Raw genomic sequence first — 20,627 nt, forward strand, 5'->3', positions numbered from 1 at the left:
CAGCTAAGGAATTTCCTCTACTAATACCAGCTGGTACCTTCTCAGAAACTTTAAAGTCAGGATTGAACAAGGGCCCCAAGCTGTTCAGTGACTTACCCAGCCAAGGTCATACAGCGCATATATCAGAGAAAAAGACATAACACCAAGTCTTTCTGATTCAAAGATTAGTTCTCCATTTACAATCACATGCTGGGTTTTGTTTGTTTGTTTTTGTTTTGTTTTGTTTTGTTTTAAGCAATTGGGGTTAATTTGCCCAGGATCATATAGCTCTTAAATGTTAAATCTCCCAGACCCCATTTGAAATCTGGTCCTTTGGACTTCAGGACCAGCACTCTAACCACTGTACCAACCAACTGCTCCTTTTTTATTTGTAATAGTTGGTAATTGGCAATAACATTGTATCTTTTTCCATTTAGTATTTTTTTTCTTCAGGAATTTAACTCTACTATCAGAGACCATACCTCTTATCTTTCTGGGAGCTTCACAGAGTAGGTGATGAATCACTACTCTTATCATCATAATTATTGTCTTCATCCAAAGACTTAGAAGTAAAAATATCCCCTATACATTGGATAGATTCTCTGTGAATAAACAGTCAATTTACTAATGATACAGGATGGAAAGGCATAAAAAGACCTGCCTCAGTGGAGAACCAACCTATAAAATCACAAATCACATTAAGTTTTGAAGCTGAAATATATTAACAATGACATAATTATCATAATAAAAACAAGAGAGGTAATGTGATAGAATGGATAAAACATTACTTTTCTTGAAATTGAGAAGACTAAGATTCAGATTCTACCTCTGATATATACTTACCATTTAAACAAAAACAAATAATTTAATTTCTCAGTCCACCAGACATTGTTTGGGATTAAAAGTTACATGCAGTGATTCAAGGTAATTCCAATAGATTAGCGATGGAAAGTACCATTTGCATTCAGAGAGAGATTATAGAGATTGAATGTGGACAGAAGCATTGTATTTTCACCTTGCTGTTGATATTTGTTTGCATGTTTAATTTTTTCTCTTGGTTTTTTTTTTTTTTTCTTTTGATCTAGCTTTTACAACATGATGAATACGGAAATATGTTTAGAAGAACTGCACATGTTTAACCTATATCAAATTACTTGCTGTCCTGGGGAGGTGGAAAGGAGTGAGAGAGGGAGAAAATTTTGAAACACAAAGTTTTGCAGGGTTATCTTTGCATGTGTTTGGAAAAACAAAATGCTATTATGTTTCTATTTAATAAAAAATTGAAAAAAAAAACTGTCTAAAAATTGCTGAATTGCTGAATTTCACAGGTGTGTATAGGGGATGGGTGGCAGTGCTTACAGGGAGAGTTTCGTACTCAAATGAAATCATACATCATTACAACCATTCATTGCTACTCCTTCCCCTGCTTCAAAAGCGGATGAGAAAGAGAATAAGGAGGAATGATGATAAATTCTTGATAGCATGGAGAATTCTTGAAAAACTATTTAGGTCACAACCATCTCCCAATTCAGAGTAAAGTGGAAAACCTAAGTAATTATGCAGGAAATTTAAAGCCCATCAAACAAAAACAATTCAGAAAACATTTTTGTCTGAGACTGCCAAATAATTGCCTCAATTCCCCACTTTACTTTGCATGTGTGAAGGGACCTGAAATATTTTGTAAAAAATGCATTGTAAATGCATGTAGTGTAGTACACCATGGATCTTCCACTGACAAAAATAATCTGATTTTATACTGGCTTTGATTAGCCTGAATTGAGGTGAAGGTAGTTCTGTGAATTGGCAAGCATCCCTGATTGGTGGTGCTTCTGTGAGTTCCACTAGCAGTAAGTTTTATTTGCTAAGCTGCACAGAGAGAGAACAGGAATTTGAGGAATTGCTTCAGATGCTTTTGCTGTCTCTGGCTGCATTAATTTTGCATTGCCTCATTTAGGTTAAAAAATGAGACAAAGTGAAAGTATGTAATATGGGCTTTTTGTCACCTCAAATTGGATCTCTTACAGTTTAGCATCCTCTCAAGAAGGTGTTACTAAGTATCCTTCAGGTCTCCAGTCTGCATCATTTTCTTTTCAGAGGGACACAATTTCATAACCTGGGCCTGATGAAAATGGTACAAACTAGTCTTGTATTTGGATCAGTTATCTTTAATGCAAGAATTAGGTGTATACTTTATTTATAATGAAATGCCAGGATCCAGATAAACCCAATCTGATAAACATTTGTAACCATTATTTCTCATCATTTTGTAAAGTGTATCTAACCCCAATAAGTGAAGATTTTAAAAAAATTCCTGAAACCTCTTGCATACTATACTGCTGTAAATAGATTCAAAACAAGTCAAGGGGAAAATAATGATCAGAGGACTAATTCAGTAATGGAGATGATTTGTCCCTTGAAGCACTCTAACCCTAAGTTATCTCCACATCATGGTAGCTAGCAATTTTTGCATTAGGCAAGAAGTTAGGCATTTATCAAGTCAAGAAGTTAGCAACAAACTTATAGAAATATGAAAAGAAGATATATTTTTGAAGTTAGCATCTGAATCTAACAGCTCGCTAAATTTATCCCATCTACAAAAATATGACTTTATGCCTTAGCCTGATGAAGGAAGAATATGTGGAAAAAGTGCTAAGGAGTCAAGCAGTGTCACAAACTAGTCAAACCAATAGAATACAGACACTGTTCATTAAGTGTGCACAAATGCTACATAAAGAAATATTTATACCAGTCTTGTAAACAATTTTCCTACATTCACAAATTTAGTTTGCTTTACAATATATGCATTGAACACATCCATTCCTATTTAACAATTTTTCCAACTCTCCCTTAAAGCTGCCCACATTAACTGTTACAGATCATGGGTCTATGTGAACACTGGCTCAGACTTAAAGCAAACATTGAAACTGTTCCCAGATAAACAATCCACAAGTCTCTGTCCTTAAGGAACTTATGTTCTATCAGCAAAGACAAGATGTACATGAAAACAAAATAAAAATGAGGTAATTTTTTTGTGAGGGGGAAAACAGAGATGTCTTCATATAGAAGATGTTAATTTGAGCTGAACTTTGATGAAATCTAGGGATGATAAAAGCTGGAAGTGAGGATCGAGAGTACATTCTGGGGAATAGAATGACATATGGTCAGGAATGGAGTGTCACATGAGAAGCAGCAAGGAAAGTTTTGCTAGATTCTAGAAGGAGAACATGTACCAACACTATGGTTTTTCTAAAATTCTAAAATATTATTGACGTAAAAAAGGAACAGTAATAGACATAACTAAAATATTTTGAGCTGTAGGGATTTCTAGATATCATCTAGAATCCATATTCTTAAACTGTGGTTCATGATCCCATATGGGATTTCATAACTGAATGTAAGAATCATGAAATTATGATTTATTATCAGTAAACATTTGATTTGTATACCTATTTTACATATTTATATACCCAGGGTTACATAAAAATTTCTTGGTTGAAAATGGGTCATGAATAGGAAAAGTTTAAGAAACTCTCATCTATACCAACCATCCTCTTTTTATAAATAAGGAAACTAACTGAAGCCTAGAAAGATTAAATAACTTCCCAAGATTACATAGGCTTCAGGCTCCAAATGCTGGAATCTTTCTATCTTGCTATCTGAAAATAATTTTGTGACAATTAAAATGAAGATGATAAAGTAATATGAACCTTAGTTGAATATCTATATTACATATAGATATATATGTGCATATCCACACATGTGCATACAATTGTATATATTTGAAAAGATAAATTTTTACATATTCAAATAATATTTTTAGGGATGTTGTAATGCTGCTGCCTTTATGTTTTTCCATTTTCTGTTAAAATATGGACATATGTTATAGACAACAATTATCAATAAGCTGCCTCCTTAGTCTCCAGATCTGGAAATTATGCCATCTTTTAAAGATTCAACAAATTTCCTTTTGGGTTTTTTCTTTCTCATTCATCACTACTTCTATTGCAAATGTAAATGGATGGAGGACTGTAAAATAAATTACCCACATTTTAACCCCACCAATTGAGGAACAACCTTTAAATAAGGGAGACAAACTGGATTTAGGAAATTTTATTAGAGCACTTTGTTTAAATACAGATGTTATGCAAAATAGGGTAAGTTTCACCACTGTCCACAGATGATTTAGTTTTATCATTGGGTTTGAAGCAAATAAGAGGTCTCAAGGATCTCTTGTGCATGACTGAAAAAGGAAGAAATATCTTGACAGAATCAAATACAATTGTATCAATAGATATACACTGAGTTCCTCTAGAGAACTAGGAATTGTGCTGAGAACCATGGAGTACTATTTTAATAATCAAAGATATTCTATGACCTTTAGAACAGAAATGATCAAATTAACATAGACCCAATTTGTATTTCCCTGGGATGCCTTTCATCCTCTTACTGGAGATTCAGTACTCATAAGGAGTAAAGATGTGAATGAAGCTGCTGTGAATGAGATACTAGTAGTGTATGCTAGTTTTATTTCCAAATAAAACATTAAGATCATGGGGTTGTTACAGATGATTTCTAAGATAACTCTTATCTATTCAGACTATTTTTTTCCTTTATTCATCAACTCTTCAGGGTTTGAGAGAGGTAAAAGTGCTCTGTAAACTGTAAAATGCTATCAAAATATCAAATACTGTTGTTATTAGCACTTCTGCTCACAGTTCCAACAGTTTACAGAGTATAGCTCTAAGCCTTATTCTCTATAAGTAAAACTGACAATTACCAAGAATCCTGTTTCTTAGCATTAGTGTTCACAGACTAATTGTTGAAAGACTGCAATCAAGAACTCTTAAAATGGTGAAATCATTAATTTGCACATACCTGGAATTGAGTTATATATATATCTAAAAGCACAATCTGGAAAGAGATAAAGTTAGAATGGTAACCAGACAGATTCACATCTTTGCATCTATAACTGATTGAGTTCTATAAAAGTCCTGAAGCCACAAAGGAGATGCACTTATCTCTGAAAGCTTAACCAATTATCACTGAAATTAAATGTGGAAAAATCAACACAGATTATCTGTCTAATCGGTGGGAAATGTGAATCAGTGGCTTAAGAAATGAACTAGATATTATAAGGATTCTGACCTTTTGAATATTTTTGAGTCTCTGTAGATGTTAATGCATTTCCAAATTTTGTATTAATTCTAGATTAGAGAAATGATATGGACCCTAGAAGTCAAGTGGGAAGATGGATAAGGGAACTAATTTTTCTCAGCTGTTGTCCAGTTTAACATGCAGATATAGGGTTAGTTAAACTGGGCAAGACAAACATTTAGTTGGTCTAATTTCAGGAGTCAGGAAATATAGATTCTATTGTATGCATATGGCTGCTTATAATCTCTGGGGAAACATCTTACGATTCATCCAGAGTAGAATCAAGTTGTAACTATATGGCAGTGTATTCTAATGGAAAAAATTCTAGATAAAAACTCAAGGAGACCTGGATTCAAATCTCATCTCCAAGATTAAGCTATGTGATTATAAGTAAGCTACTTACTCTTTGAATCTTAAGTGTTCCTATCTGTAAAATGGGGATATTATTAGAGACTATCTAAATGGCTTATTGTTAGGATCAAATGAAACATGGTTTCAAACATTTAAAGTATTCTGTAAATGTCAGCTATAGTACTTTTTTGGTGGTGGAGGGATCAACAATAGCCTTATGGGTTACCCTAGATCAAAAAAATTCTTCATTTGACTGTTCTTTTTTTGGCTACTATCTTATTTCTTTCCTTTCTTTTACACATTAAATTCTCCAATGAGAGGTTCTACATTTTTTGCTCTCCATTTTCTATTATTTTATCTTGTCTATAATATGACTTCAGTCTCTACCCGCTCTACAGAAAATCAAAATATGATGATCCTGGTTAGCCTTTTAAGTAAGTCCAGTGATCTTTCTTCTAACCTTTATTACCTATGAACTCTGCAGAATCTGACTCTGTAGACCTTAAAATTCTTTTTTCTCCTTTTCTTTCATTACAATATATGATCATCTTCTTTTCCTTCATCCTTGGCAGACTGAACATATCCCATCTTCCTTCTCTAAACTTTTTATGGACAATCATTTAACACAATGATCTATTCAATACATGCTTTCAATTGAAGCAATGACAAGTTCTAGCCTCATGCTTCCAGTCACCTATTAGGCTAAGATTCTTACTCATTTGTTCTCTCTCAAATTTCCATGTTGATAACAAATGATCAAATAACTACCTTTTAAACTTCTTACTTTTGATAACAGTACCACCACTCTTATTCAGTCACTTATGTTCAAAATTTTATGTATTTCTCTCTCTTTTCCTTCATATCTAATCACTAAATTCAACTGATTTTTTAAAAGAATTATCAATTGAAAAATGCAACACCTGCTAGCTGTTTGGAATAAGAGTTAATACCTCCTTCCCAGTTCTGCCCATATTGCCCAGGTCTAGTCATAATAGGGAGTCTGGAAAAAGAAAGCAATAATGTGTCATGTGTCTGGAATAAAGGGGTTTAATTCTATTGTTCCCTCTTGATTCAAAATTTTATAAGGGCTGGGAGATGCAGCAAAGGACTTGGGATGAATAAAAAGTATTTTTGCTTCTGGGAGAAATTATTTTTCTGGGTTCTTTTGTGTAATATTACTAGCTTAAAATGAGTGAAAAGGCAATAACTAAAAACCATGCAAACTTTCTGCTGTTTTCCCTCTTTTGTCTGAGCCAAGGTTTATATACTATTCTTGCAGAATGTGACATTCTATGAGATCAGGTAACATTTTGCTCTTTCAAAAACAGGCCAGTGTAGGCAAGAGTATATATTATTGATTCCCTCTCATATCAGGCCATCTGTCAGAGCAAACTATGTATTCATATGAATTTATTTATCTTACTTCCAGGATAGTGACCCTGCTGTATCTCAATCTCCTTTTTTCTTTTCATCTTTGCAGTTGGAAGGCCACGTGACTTGATGTAAAAAATTCAAAAGGGCTTGAAGAAAGTATTAATTTGCTATATAATTCAATAGTTGTTGTTGTAGGAATGACTATGACAGGAAGATTCTTTTTTCTCCTTTAAGGAATAGTTTACTTTATTCTTTGTTGATACAAAATATTTCTGTGGTAGCCACAGCAGCTGCCCAAGTTTGGTGGACAAACTTAAATATCAATCTTATGCACAGTTGATGAGTTCCTGATAATATTTAGTGAATACAATCTCTTTCCAAAAATCTGAAGTTAGACAACTTTAGGTTTTGAAGACAAAAATCAAAGGTAGCATTAGCACAGTTTGTCAAAATAGTAGTATAGTCCCTAGCAGTCATCAAATTCTGTCATCACAGGTACAAAGGTGAGATAATGGCAGTACCTCTTGGGAGATGGAACAGGTGCATCAGAACTGATCTGCAATGTCCACTGATCTTCCAGGGCACTATATGGCATGTGCTAATCTTGTTGAGCCAGCAGCCCTACCCTGGAAGAAATGATGGACAGCTTGGCCAGAAATGGAGCACAATAGATGGGTATAGTCAGTTTATTGGAGGACTTGATAGCTGATGTAGTTGCAATGGCCATAAAAGTTTGAACCTAGTATACTGACTAGCTCCAGTTTATTTCTAAACTATAATAATGTTCAGAACCTTATTGTTCAGTGAAGGTTCCAGGACAAAGTCTATGATCTTAGATATCTTCATGGGAAGGGAGAAAAAATAAATCTTCTCTTTTTCCTTTCTCATGTCCTGGACTAGATGGACCAGTTTGGTGAAAGGAACCCACTCCAGGTCTTCAATATTTTTTTCCCTGTCCCTTTTATATGGCTTTGCTCATTGTCCTAGTCTTTCCCTTGGTCCCCACTGCTGAACCATCTAGCCTCTGTCCCTACTTTCTCCCGTCCCTACTCTTGCAGCACATCATATATAAGATTTAGTGTTCACAGAGAATGTAGGAGGTTTTAGGATGATTAAAAAAAAATCACCAAAGTCAACATGCTTTCCAGTTCTCATCAAATGATCCTATTTCCTGATTTCTCTCTTTTATTGACTTTCAGACTATTGTCTTGGTTAAATAAAAAAGTTACCAGTTATTGCTGGCTGTGAAAAGCATTACTTACCAAAATAATATTCATAACACTACCCCCCTTTATTTCCATTCTTATTGCCACTACCTTACTTTAGAGCCTTGACACCTCTGTGTCTAGATTATTGCAATATTCTAACTTTCTACCAACCTCTAGTCTTGCTGCCACATCCAATCCATCCTGTACATAGGTCTGACAGGTTAATCTTCTTAAAATAATGCTTTTAACACATCATGTCCTTGTTCAAAATCTTAAATGGCTTCCCGCTGCCTATAAAATAAAGTCTGGCATTCAAGTGAGCACAAGAAGTATTACTTTTGATGACTTGTATATAAGAAGTGCCATGAACAATAATATCCAGGAAACATATGGTAAGAAAAGAGATGGACCTGCTAAATAAACCAAGGGATGACACACAGACTGCCCTGTTCTGCACTGATAACTATAGGATTGTAAAGATTTTTAACCTGTGGTCCACAGACCAACTATTTGTGGATGGATTTCAGGGAGACTGTGAAATTGGATGGGAAAGATATTTTGATAACTGTATTTCAATACAATTGATTTCCATTTTAATCCTATGCATTTTATTACGCATTTAAAAAACATGATTCTAAGAAAAGTCTTAATCAAACTACTGTAGATGCCCATGACATGAAAATAGCTTGAGAACATTTGATCTAAAGAAGGCATTCTTTAGCAGATTTATGGGAATATTAACGGAGAAACTACCTGCATGAATAAAGTTAGAGATCCACCAAAGCAATGAAAGATGCAGATGGGAAACTGTGGGGAAAAAATCTGTTAAAGCTACTAATAGTTAAGCTCCAGCTCATCAAGAGACAATAGGGAAGCAAAATGGCTAAAGCATCTTCACTGGGATAAGTTCACATCTCCAATGGCAAGAGGTTGAATTGGTCAAAGTGCCAGTTTGATGATCTAGCTGATCTTCTAGATTCCTCATAACTCCACAGTGTGATTTCTTAGTTTCTCCTAGGATCTGAGACAGGGCTTGGACTATATTGTTGTGATATCCATATACTCTCTCTAGAGCTGTCCTGTTCAATTAAGGGCAGTTTAGTTCATTAATCAGTTGTTCATCTACCTGATACAACATCTCTGATGACTCCATTACTGCTTCCTCCTCAAATCCACATTAATTCTGATTTTTTATTATTGATTAGTTAAAGCACTTCTGATAATAATTTTTTCTTTGTATGGTTGTATCAGTTCCATGGACTCTGACTTTTGGATCTATTTTTGCTAATTAGTCTCAAAGCAGGCAGGTTAGAACAGACACAACTGAAGCCCCCAAAAAGTAAGAGAGACCTGAAAAACAAAGTTAAGAACCCTGGAAAAAGTACTATCAACAAGAAATAAACTTGTCTCCTTGTAAAGTAGAGTAAGCTCCTTAATTTCTTTCTTTCTTTCTCTAGTGGTTGCTTAAAATTAATCACTATGTTACTATCATGGCAAATTTATGTTCTGAAGAATGATTGGCAGGTGAGTAAACATTGGCTTAGTAATGGTGCTGCAACATGCCAGCACAAACAACTAAGAGACACTGATTTTAACTTCACAAGATAGCAACAAGATCACGTTCACTTTTTCTAGTGTCTGCTTCCTATTTTTTTAATGTCATGCCATTTAAATTCTATTCTTCTTGTCTGTCTTTGTTGTTATTTAAGAACTAAATTTTTTACCTTAAATTTCAAATTAAGTAATTCATTATAAATGAGATACACATGGAAATTTGCTATATTAAATCTTCTTATGGATCATGAAATGTCCACCTCCACTTTTTGTTAGTTAATAACCCAATAAAGTCACAACAAAGAGAAAACTGATTAGTTCTGAGCCTTGTTATAATGTCCTGTATATACTTCTCCTAAATGAGAAGCATATTGGGACTAAAACATGAAATACTCCCAACATCCATTTCTATTTCTGAAAGGTTTCCTGAAACTGTAATTCCAAACCACTAATAATTTTTTAGAAAGGATGTATTTTACTTGTTGAATGATGAGGATTTAAAAGCATCAAAAGGCTGTGCATGATAGCTTCATCATATATTTCATTACTTGAAATATTGCTCTTTTATTAAAAGTAGGCTTTCATGCTTTTTTGATAAAGCATTTTTGGTAGATGTAGTCTTAAAGGAGAAAAACTACTTTGTATTGGGGACTGTTCTGTCTCTGAACACACACATATATTTTTGTGCAGCATATATTTATAATAGATACATCTTTTTAAAAATTGGACTTTTCAACCTTCTGTTATATTCACAATGTACAATGTAAATTTTTTTGTAGCTTTGAAGCTGATATGCTAAGCTGTTTTATGCAAAAGTCATATAATTAAACATCTATGCTAAGAACCAAAATGGGGCCTGGAAATATTATTAACCTTTCCTTGGACTCAATCCATATTTGTTCAAAAATTATAATAAGGTATTCAAAAGGACTGTGGTATTCATCTTCTACTCTATACACTCAAAGCACTTCATCTTCATTCATTTATTAATCCACATTCAGTTACAACTGGGGTTTAAAATGTTATTAATTGGGTTTGTCTTTTACAGGTAATCCTTGGATTAAGTTTGATATCTTGCAGAATCTTTTTTGTTACATATTGTCCTTTTCTTTGGAGGTATTATTATCTCCTTTTTACAGATAGAGGAACTGAGTTACTAGTGAATACAGTAAGCTACAGTGAATACAGCATAATTAGAATTTAAATTTATTTTCTGCCTAATATTTTTTCTACTAGATTATATTCTCCCTTGCTCAAATTCAGCCTGCCCTTACAGACCATACAGATAGTGTACATATCAGAAATATTTTTCCTGTTTTGATTTTTAAAAAGACAGTCTTTCTCAATAAAATTATCTACAACAGAAATAGTTCAGTTCTTTTAAAAAAAGAAATTCATTAATGATTTGGCTCATCCACCTCAATATCTTCTTACAATTAGTTCTCCACTTAGACCCTTGAAAGTTATTAAGACATCTGAATAATGACACAAATACAATGAGATGAACATTGGCTTTTTAGTACATGTGTATGATCTTCAGAGGAAATCTCTGGGCAAAATACCTAGAATTTTGGAGAAAAATGGTGTGGAATTTTCTTGTAGGTTTTAAGTTATGCAAATTAATTTTCAGGTGTGTACAAAAACTGCTATTTGTTTTTTCATTGCTACAATCTAATGAGTATAGTTGAAATGAAAATATTTTCTTTAATTGTCAATAATTAAGCAGCTATATTCAAAATGATTTTATAGAGCTTCATGCTAGCAGTCTTTTATTCTCCCCACACACTGATATTCACCCACTCCAAAAATGTTTACCTACATAAAAGTCACTGTGTCATCCAAGACTGACATTCTTCTGGGACAAAATCTTAAAGAGAAAGGATCTTTATGTACCTCAAGAACTTATTCAATTTTAGACTAGATCAATCCTTTAAAGTGATTTGAAGTATTATTATTATTGTTATTATTATTTTTGCTGTGGTGGTTGTTCTATTATGTCTGATTCTTTGTGAGTCCATTTCTGGATTTCTTGGCAAAGATAGTGGGATGGTTTGCCATTTCCTTTTCCAGTTCATTTTACAGATGAAGAAACTGAGGCAAATAGGATTAAGTGATTTACCCAGGATCAAGTACCTGAGGCCAAATTTAAACTACAGAAGATGCATCTTCCTGACTCCTTACCCAGCACTCTACTCCACTGTGCCACCTAGCTGTTTTTTAACTTCCCAGAAAAAAAAAAATTGCTAGCACAGATAATTCTTAAAACTTATATATGTAGGAAAACTGGTTTATCTTTCTTCCTGTGTCTCATTTCCCTTATCCACAGACAGAGATGTTAAGGAGATAGAAGGAAGAAATTTAGATTTTGTTTAAAGCTAGTGCTAAGCAAGTTTTAAGATAGGAACCACTGGTTTAAACTACTTTCTAACTTCTCTATTTAATATTAGACAAATGGTTTAAAATCTACAATCTTTTTTATTAGGCATTTCAAACAGCAAATGTACCTAGGAGCTTTGAGGGCCTTTTCAGTAGCATATTTTTGATCACCATTCTAAGGGGAGTTATTTTTGACATTTTTTTCAACCTAAAGTTTTATGTTTTATAAGGTTTCTTAAATAAAACACATGCATATTACCAAATCAAAATGTATTTACTATCCCTCAGTAAAGCAAATATCTGAAAGCTAATTCAACTCATCCAATTGAGTTATCACTAAATACTCAGAGATAACATCACTTAATCTAAATAAGGTGAAAACACTACTTTGGGGTTGTTATACCATACTGGCAAAAATAATTACTTGGAGGATATTTATGTTTTAATGTTTATAAAATGCTTTTTTTTTCCCATGAAGAATGCAAGATAGCTAGTTTTTTACAAATTCAATTTAAACATTAATTGTTGTACAATTAAGGTAGTGATTAGCCCCAAATCACTCACATTTGTTAAGAGACACATAGTAGCTGGGTAGTTGGGATTTTAAAACTTATCTTATAGCATTTGGATCTCTTGATTATTTGTTATATAACATATATGATGTATTTTGTATATAGTATGCATGTATATATACATGCATATTCATATACATTCCCATTTGTTCATATATGAATACATGCATGTATGCATACTTGTATGGTGTCACGGATTTAGGAAACCCCCCAAAAATAATTCCTTTTACTAATGAAGATCATCAGCTACTCTATAGCCAGTGGCTGTAGGCCTGTGGACAATCAGTGACTGAATGACTAGTCTAGGATCACATAAAAAAAAAAAAAACACTAGAAAATGTAAGAGATCGCATTAAAACTTAGGTCATTCTGAAACCAAGCATCACAAGCTCTTTGATAAGTTAGAAAAATATGGATACTTCTCATAAACTAAAATTATATTTGTATAATTGCTTTTTCCCCCTCTATTTTTGTGGCTTTCCTTTATTCAGAATCTGGTAGTTACACAGTTAGATCACTTAAAATGCTCTTAAAATGACAACTCTGAGGTACCCACTCCACACCTCTCAGATTTGCTAAGATGACAGGAAAAGATAATGATAAACTTTGGAGAGAATGTGGGAAAGCTGTGACACTGATACATTGTTGGTGGAGTTGTGAAATGATTCAACCATTCTGGAGAGCACTTTGAAACTGTTTCCAACAGTCTATACAACCTTTGATCCAGCAGTGTCTCCACTGGTTCTGTATCCCAAAGAAATCATAAAAGAAGGAAAAGGACCCACATATGCAAAAATGTATGTGGCAGCCCTTTTTGTAGTGACAAGAATTGTAAACTTGAGTGGATGCCCATGAGTTGGGGTATGGCTGAATAAATTATGATATATGAATGTAATGGGATATTGATGAACAGACTGATTTCAGAAAAGCATGGACTTACATGAATTGATGCTAAATGAAGTCAGCAGAACCAAGAGAACATTGTACATAGCAACAAGAAGATTATTTGATGATCATCTTTGCTGGAACTGGCTTTTTCAAAAATGAGGTGATTTAAGGCAATAGACTGATGATAGAAAGAGCCATTCACATCCAGAGAGACAATTAGAGGCACCAAATGTGGATCAAAGCATAGTGTTTTCACCTTTTTATTGTTGTTTGCTTGCTTGTTTTTTATTTCTTGTCATTTTTTTTCCCTTTTGATGTCATTTCTCTTGCACAGCATGACAAATATTGAAATATGTTATACATGTTTAAACTACATTGGATTGCTTGCTGTCTTGGGGAGGAGGAAGAAGGGGAAAATAGAAGAAAAAGTAGGAACACAAGATTTTGCAAAGGTGAATGTTGAAAACTATCTTTGCATGTATTTAGAAAAATAAAATACTATTACTACTACTACTACTATTATTATTATTATTATTTGCTGAGGCAATTAGGGTCAAGTGACTTGCCCAGGATCACATAGCTAGGAAGTGTTAAGTATCTGAGATCAAATTTGAAATCAGGTCCTCCTGACTTCAGAGTTGGTACTTTATCCACCTAGCTGCCCCTAATTTTTTTTTAAATGTTCTTAATATGTTTGGTCATTTCAGTTGTGTTCAATTCTTTATGATCCCATTTTGATTTATTGGCTAAGATTCTCTGCCATTTCCTTCTCTAGCTTATTTCATAGATGAGAAACTGAGACAAAGAGAGTTAAGTCCTTTGCCCAAGGTCACATAGCTAGTAAATATATGAGGCCATATTTGAACTCAAGTCTTCCTGACTTTACCCCCATCACTCTATCCACTGCCATTTAGCTGCTTCCAACATAGCTTTCTCCCTTATTCTGAGTATATAGATCCAATGTATTCAAATTTTCTTAAGAAGACTATTAAGAACCATTAAATTGTGTTTGCCCCTTTTATTCTTTTTCAGTTCCCCAAATTCTTCTATAAGATATGGAATCCCAAACTAGACACCAAAGAAAGTATATAAGAAATCATAAGAGCAATTTCCTATAAAATTTGGATAGATCTGTCACTTTTTCAATGCAGTTCGTCACCTAATTTGTAACTAGTCCATTAACATATTAAGAAATAGATCAAGTCAGTAAGCATTAATTGCCTATTTATTGATGCCTAGCATCATGCTAATAAAGCCTTATGCTAATCTTTATGTGATAAATCAGTCATCTTTACAAAAATTGGGCGTATATATTATATGACTCTATGCCTATATACAGCAACACACATCCTAAAGGGTTAACTCCTCTTTTTAACTGCCAATAAACCCAGGATGTTACTCCTTGTCATTGTATTTTTCAAATAATATTGATTGCATTCACAATCTTGTCTCTATCTGGTTTAGAACACAGGATATGTACCATTTCCCTTTTTCCTTGTACATAAAAACATACACATAACATACACACAATTTTTTAAACTTTTAGGTTTTCCCACCTAGTTAAGTATTTTCTATCCAAAAATATACAGAAATATTGTATTATGCTAAAGAACAAAACTTAAGGAAGTTTTATGATTCAATTTAGAAGATTTAGAGTTGTACACATAAAGTGGGACTTTATGGTTGATTTTCAGTCAATATTTGCCCAAGGAATCAGTACTTTTACTTTTGTTTGGGCTAGTTCTATTTTAGCCCTGTAGCTGATAGATTTGGCCTGGCATAATGTATTAATAAACTTTAGTAGTTGGCATATACTGAGCACTTAAATCTTTTTCATTCATTTATGCCTTAGGTTTCATACTATAGAATTTGTTTTTCCAAACAAAAGGGTATGGGAATCAGGTATCCTTTTCCTTTTAGCCAAATTATTTAGTCAAATCCTTCTATCCCACCTTGATTGTAATGATCTCATATCAGATTCTAGCCATACATGCTAAGAAATTCTGTTCTTTCTCCTTCTTATCTGGTCTTACAAACTATCATACCTTGGAGTACAAGCTTTGTGCTCCAAAGTGATGGTTTGCTTATTTATCTCCCTTTCTCTTAAAGAGCTCAAGGCCCTAGCCAAGGAAGCACTGTCTCTTCTTTTCTCTATCTTCCTTCCTTTTGATACTTCTTAATTAAACTATCAGTTAGCTGGCTCCACTCTGGTTAGTGAAGCTGACTTTTCCTCCTCTTCTGAAAGCCATGGGACTATTGAAACCTAACCCATTCTCTAAGCTTAAGTCCATTATACTATTGCCAACATAATAAGTCTTCCTGAAATGAGTTTTTCCTGGTGTTCTGACCTTTGTCCCTTGGTGACAACAAAGCTGAGATAATATCTACCCTGGGACTAATACTCACTGGACACCTGACCTTGGTCTAGTTCTTAGACTTTCCTAATCTCAAGACTCATTCTTCATTCATTAGAAGAGTATCTTTAAAGAAAATTTAATTTATTTTTCAGTTAAATACTGATTTTCTTCTTGTCTTCTTCCACAAAAGGCACTTTATAAAATATAGATTTTTTTAAAACATAAAACAAACACATCATTAGCAGACAGCACATCGTACCCTAATATTGTTTCCCTTTAAGGTCAGAACCCAGCAAAATGCAAAAGCTTGAATTTTGTTTTTGTTTGTTTTTTTCAGTGTTAGTAATACTCTTACATTGAGTTATTCATATGCTTCCATTTACTCAACCCTTTTTGATCCCTTATGATCTACTATGAGACATTTGTGAGATAACTAACTAGTTAGAGCTAGGGAAAGGTCCATAGCTTTTTAGTTCTCTGAATAAGTTAACTAATAAGACATAAGGATAATATATAAGAACACATATGAGAATTCTGAATATGCAGAAAATTTTCTCTGAATAAATATAAAAACATCTATCAGCACCTGAAGATGAGAGCTACTTCTACAACTCTTGTGTTCTCCCTGGTGCCTCCCAAGGTTATTATCCCTGTATATTGAAAATATTCAATAGATGAGTAAAGTAAATTTGGAAGAAAGCTCTTTTATTCACACTCTTAGTGCTTTTCTATTCAAATAGATTAAGTGCTTCAGGTGCTTAACAAATGTTTTGTCTCACTCCTTCCTTAAATGATCCTTTATACATTTACTTGTTTAAGTGTAGCATCATCCTTGCACACTGTAAGCTCCTGGGACTAGATCTATGATTTGTTCAAGGCAGGGAATTCTTTGATGAGGGAGCTTCCCTTACCAATGCAGATCTTCCTAGAAGAGATTAAATAATTTACCTGCAGTCACCCAGACAGTATATGTTAGAAGCAATGCTTGAATTTACATCTTACTGGCTCCTGACTCCAAGTTTAGATCCCTATCCACCATGCTAAAATGCCTTTAAACTCTACTCAGGATATTGACTGTTTTTCTGTATTTTTGTATCCTCACCAATACCTAGCAAAAAAAAAAAAAAAAAAAAAAAGTCAAGCACATAGCACTTGATAAATAGATTGTTCCATTATTAGGGGTTCTCAAACTGTGGCTCGAGGGCCACATGCGGCCCTCTGAGGACGTTTATGTGCCCCCCCCACTCCTCCTCGGGTTATGGCAAATGGGCTGAGGGGCGGAGACAGAGTGTGAGTTTCGTTTTTACTATAGTCCGGCCCTCCAACAGTCTGACGAACAGAGAGCTGGCCCCATATTTAAAAAGTTTGAGGACCACAGCTTTAGATTGTAAAGCAAAATACCAGGAACCAAATAACTCACCGAGGATAAATATTAGACAAAGTTTTTGCCCCCAAGGAGCTTAAAGTCTAGAGGAGAATATATAGACACAAATAACTATGATCCAAGTTAGGGAGCAAAGGCAAGTCCAAACAAAAAGTAAGGAGAAATTTATACCATACTCTCATTGAAAGTGATTAGACAGGAGATTTGGGATTAGAAAATTGTTGCAATCAGTCCCACTGATTGCCTTAATCACTACCATGTGATTCCTTTACCTCCCCATCTGACTCTAGAAGTAAACTCTGACTCTTCAACCTTTCCTAGTCCTTTATCTGCATTTCCTCACCAACTCTTGTAGGTCGTTCCTCTGAAGAGTCTAATTTGTTTTTAATTCACATTACTATCATTTTTTGTCCAGCACCTAGAACCTTGATAATGGTTTCTTAAGGACCTTTTGTTTCATTAGGTGAAAACAAAAACAAAAACAAAAAGTCCTTTAAAAAACTCGGTCGGATTGACAAGACTATAAAGGGAGCCCCAAATAATGCACTCCAAAGGATGTCGGGTTGGCCACTCTTGTATATTACGCTTTCTTGGGTCCAGTCCCTTTCCCTGCTAATCTAATTTACTTTTGCCCAGCTTTGTGCAAAATGATACTTTGTTTACCTGCCTGGATCAGCTTGAGTCTCACACTTGTTTCCTCTGCTACTATGTAGCTTTGTCGCTCCCTCCCCTTGCTTTGGCAGGATTCCCAAACACAGACCTGGGTTGATAAACTAATGCACTCACTCTCCCCATGCTCACCCTTCAGCTTGGAGCACCTGGCTCATCATTAGACCTGAGCAAGACTGCTGACCAAGGTTACTGCCGCCCTCTACTGGCACCATTGAGATCTTTAGTTCCCTAGCTTTTCAGGAGGAAAAGTCCAACTCTGTCAGTCACCTTCCAGAGCATGGGGCAGTCGGGAGGGGTCTCAGATTCTGCTGCTCTGAGAGTAGCAGAAAAGTAACAATAGGGAGGATGGCCCAAAGAGATGCTTGTAAGATGAATTACCCATGTTTATAAATGCACAACTTCTCTAGAAGGGGAGGTCACAAGGAATGCAAGGAAAAGGAAGGCTTCTTAGGGAAGAGGGAACTTGAAGAAGAGGCTGGATTTGGCTGGGGAGAGTTGGCAATGGAAAAGGGAATAGGAATTTGTATAGTTTCTACAATATGTCAGGAATTGCACAAGTATTCTTTCATTTCTAATTTTGATTTATAAATATTACTTCATTTGAAGTAGAGAAGAGGGCTGAGTTAGATGACCTCGGGGGATAATTGTGCACTTCTGTGAAGGGCAAGAGAAGATTACAGGAGGGCTGATGTACATGAGGAAATAGAGAAAGGCTAGGAAAGTCTGTCACTGGAGAGAGGAAGAGTGAGTAGAGAGCAGTTTGCCTAGAGTGTCAAGAATGTAGAGACAGTATAAAAAAGCTGGCTGGGACCAGATGTGAATGATGGCAAGTTCATTATACCTCCTCCTCAATATGTTCCTTAAGACTTAGCTCAAGCTGTGTCCCTGACTCCTAGAATTGATTGAAATCTCTTTCTATACAGACCCAAATCATCCTTCCTGGTTTAGCTCAATTCTTACCTCTGACTCGAGGACCTTGCTGACCTATGAAATGCAGATCGATCTTTGCAGAGCTCCCAGACATTCTTGTGCATTCCTTATTTTAGCACATAATCACAGGCTGTCTTTTTTGCTATTCAATTATTTTGTGTTCTCACAGTTGCGTGTTCAATAAGTGATTTTGTCTTTCAATTATATTATCAACTCTAGAACACTGGTAATATCTTCTATTTCTTTTGTATACTAACCAATCCTTATAGAAATGCCAATTAAATATAAATAAATATCTACAAATATAAGGATCATAAAACCTATAATCTCAAGCAGTAATATCATTCTACTTCACTTGGTTTGGCAAAGAATCTTAAATCTCCAGTATATTACACTTTCAGCAAAGAAAAGTCACATCTAAAAGTAGGCCAAAAATATAAACTAAATTTCCTAGCATTTAGCATTTGATTCATATTAATAAAAAGGAATATCCAATTTATTACAGTTCACAGCAACACTGCATAAAATAGAATATTTTGATGATTATATGCATTTCAATTTTAATATTAATATAAAGAATAAGTTGTTTGTAATCTACATTTCCTATGAGGGAATTATTAATTAATTAAATTATTAATTAAAATCAATCAGGAGGCATGCTACATACACAATCCAGGAGGATGCATAAGTTTAGTTGTCTCGTGGAATTATGAAGACAGTCCCTATAAACAATGTGTGATAAAAACTAGAAAAATTAGAAATAAAGAGAAAGAATACCTTTATTTTTTCAACCACATTTATTTGAATACATGGGGACTCATTGTGAAATTTTTAATGAATTTATTTTTAGTGAACTTTTGGAATTTGAATTTTCAAGACATCAAGGAGGCAAGACTCAAGCCCTACCTAGTTTCTTACAGATGATGTTAAATTGGAAATTTAAGATGCAAAATCTAAGTAAATACAAATATTTTAGATAAATTTAAGGATGTAAATCAATTTCATTTGAATATGCTGTTATATACCTCTTGATTGGTATTAGTTCCTATATTTTTACCTTTTTAAAACTGCTTTCCGTTTTTTGACTTGAAGTGTTTGGTCTCGTTTGTTAAATAAACTACAAATCAAGTCAAAATGGCAAAGTTTTAAAAGTCCATTGGGAGGAAAAATAAATGAGTATACTTTAAGTCGACAATATAAGCTCTACAATCCAAAATGAAAATGAAGATGTCTTTTGGTGAAAAAAGATGTCTTTTGGTAGTCATTTCTCTACCAAATCAATTCTCTTCATTGTTGAGGACTTTCCAAGTGCTGAAACTATATTGTGATATGTGCTCTGTGGGATTCTTCTTGAAGTTTTCATAAAGTCCTTTTGAACTACCAAAAAATAAATTTAATATATGACATATCAATAATTCACTAATATAAAATATATTCAACATAATGAAAAAAGGGGAGTAAAACTGATGTTATTGTGACTTCGTTTCAAAAAAAAAAATCCCAAAAACAACCCTATGATTTCTTGTATCAATTAATCAACATGCATTAAGTATCTACTATGTGCCAGATATTTGGTATATCTGAGGGTACAAGGTCAAATAATGAGACAATCATTTTAAATAACCAGCTTAATTATAATTATATCTCCCCTTTTCATAGTTATTTATTCTTGCAATAACTAAAACACAATGCATATTCTTTTGTTTTCTTTTCATAATGGAAGATGTGCATATATATACATATATATGTAAATACACATAAACAAAAAGTCTGGATTCAACAATTGCAGAAATATGAATAAAATGGTAAAGAATCTTTGTTTCATTTA

General features: G+C 34.0%; 1 protein-coding gene across 9 annotated transcripts in view; it reads right to left on the minus strand.

Moving 5' to 3' along the window:
* The window catches only part of KLF12 (KLF transcription factor 12), a 536,656-nt gene that overhangs the window by 97,515 nt on the left and 418,514 nt on the right, over positions 1–20,627 (minus strand). The window lies entirely within an intron of this gene.

Source organism: Sminthopsis crassicaudata, chromosome 3 (assembly GCF_048593235.1).
Source record: "Sminthopsis crassicaudata isolate SCR6 chromosome 3, ASM4859323v1, whole genome shotgun sequence".
Classification (NCBI taxonomy): domain Eukaryota; kingdom Metazoa; phylum Chordata; class Mammalia; order Dasyuromorphia; family Dasyuridae; genus Sminthopsis; species Sminthopsis crassicaudata.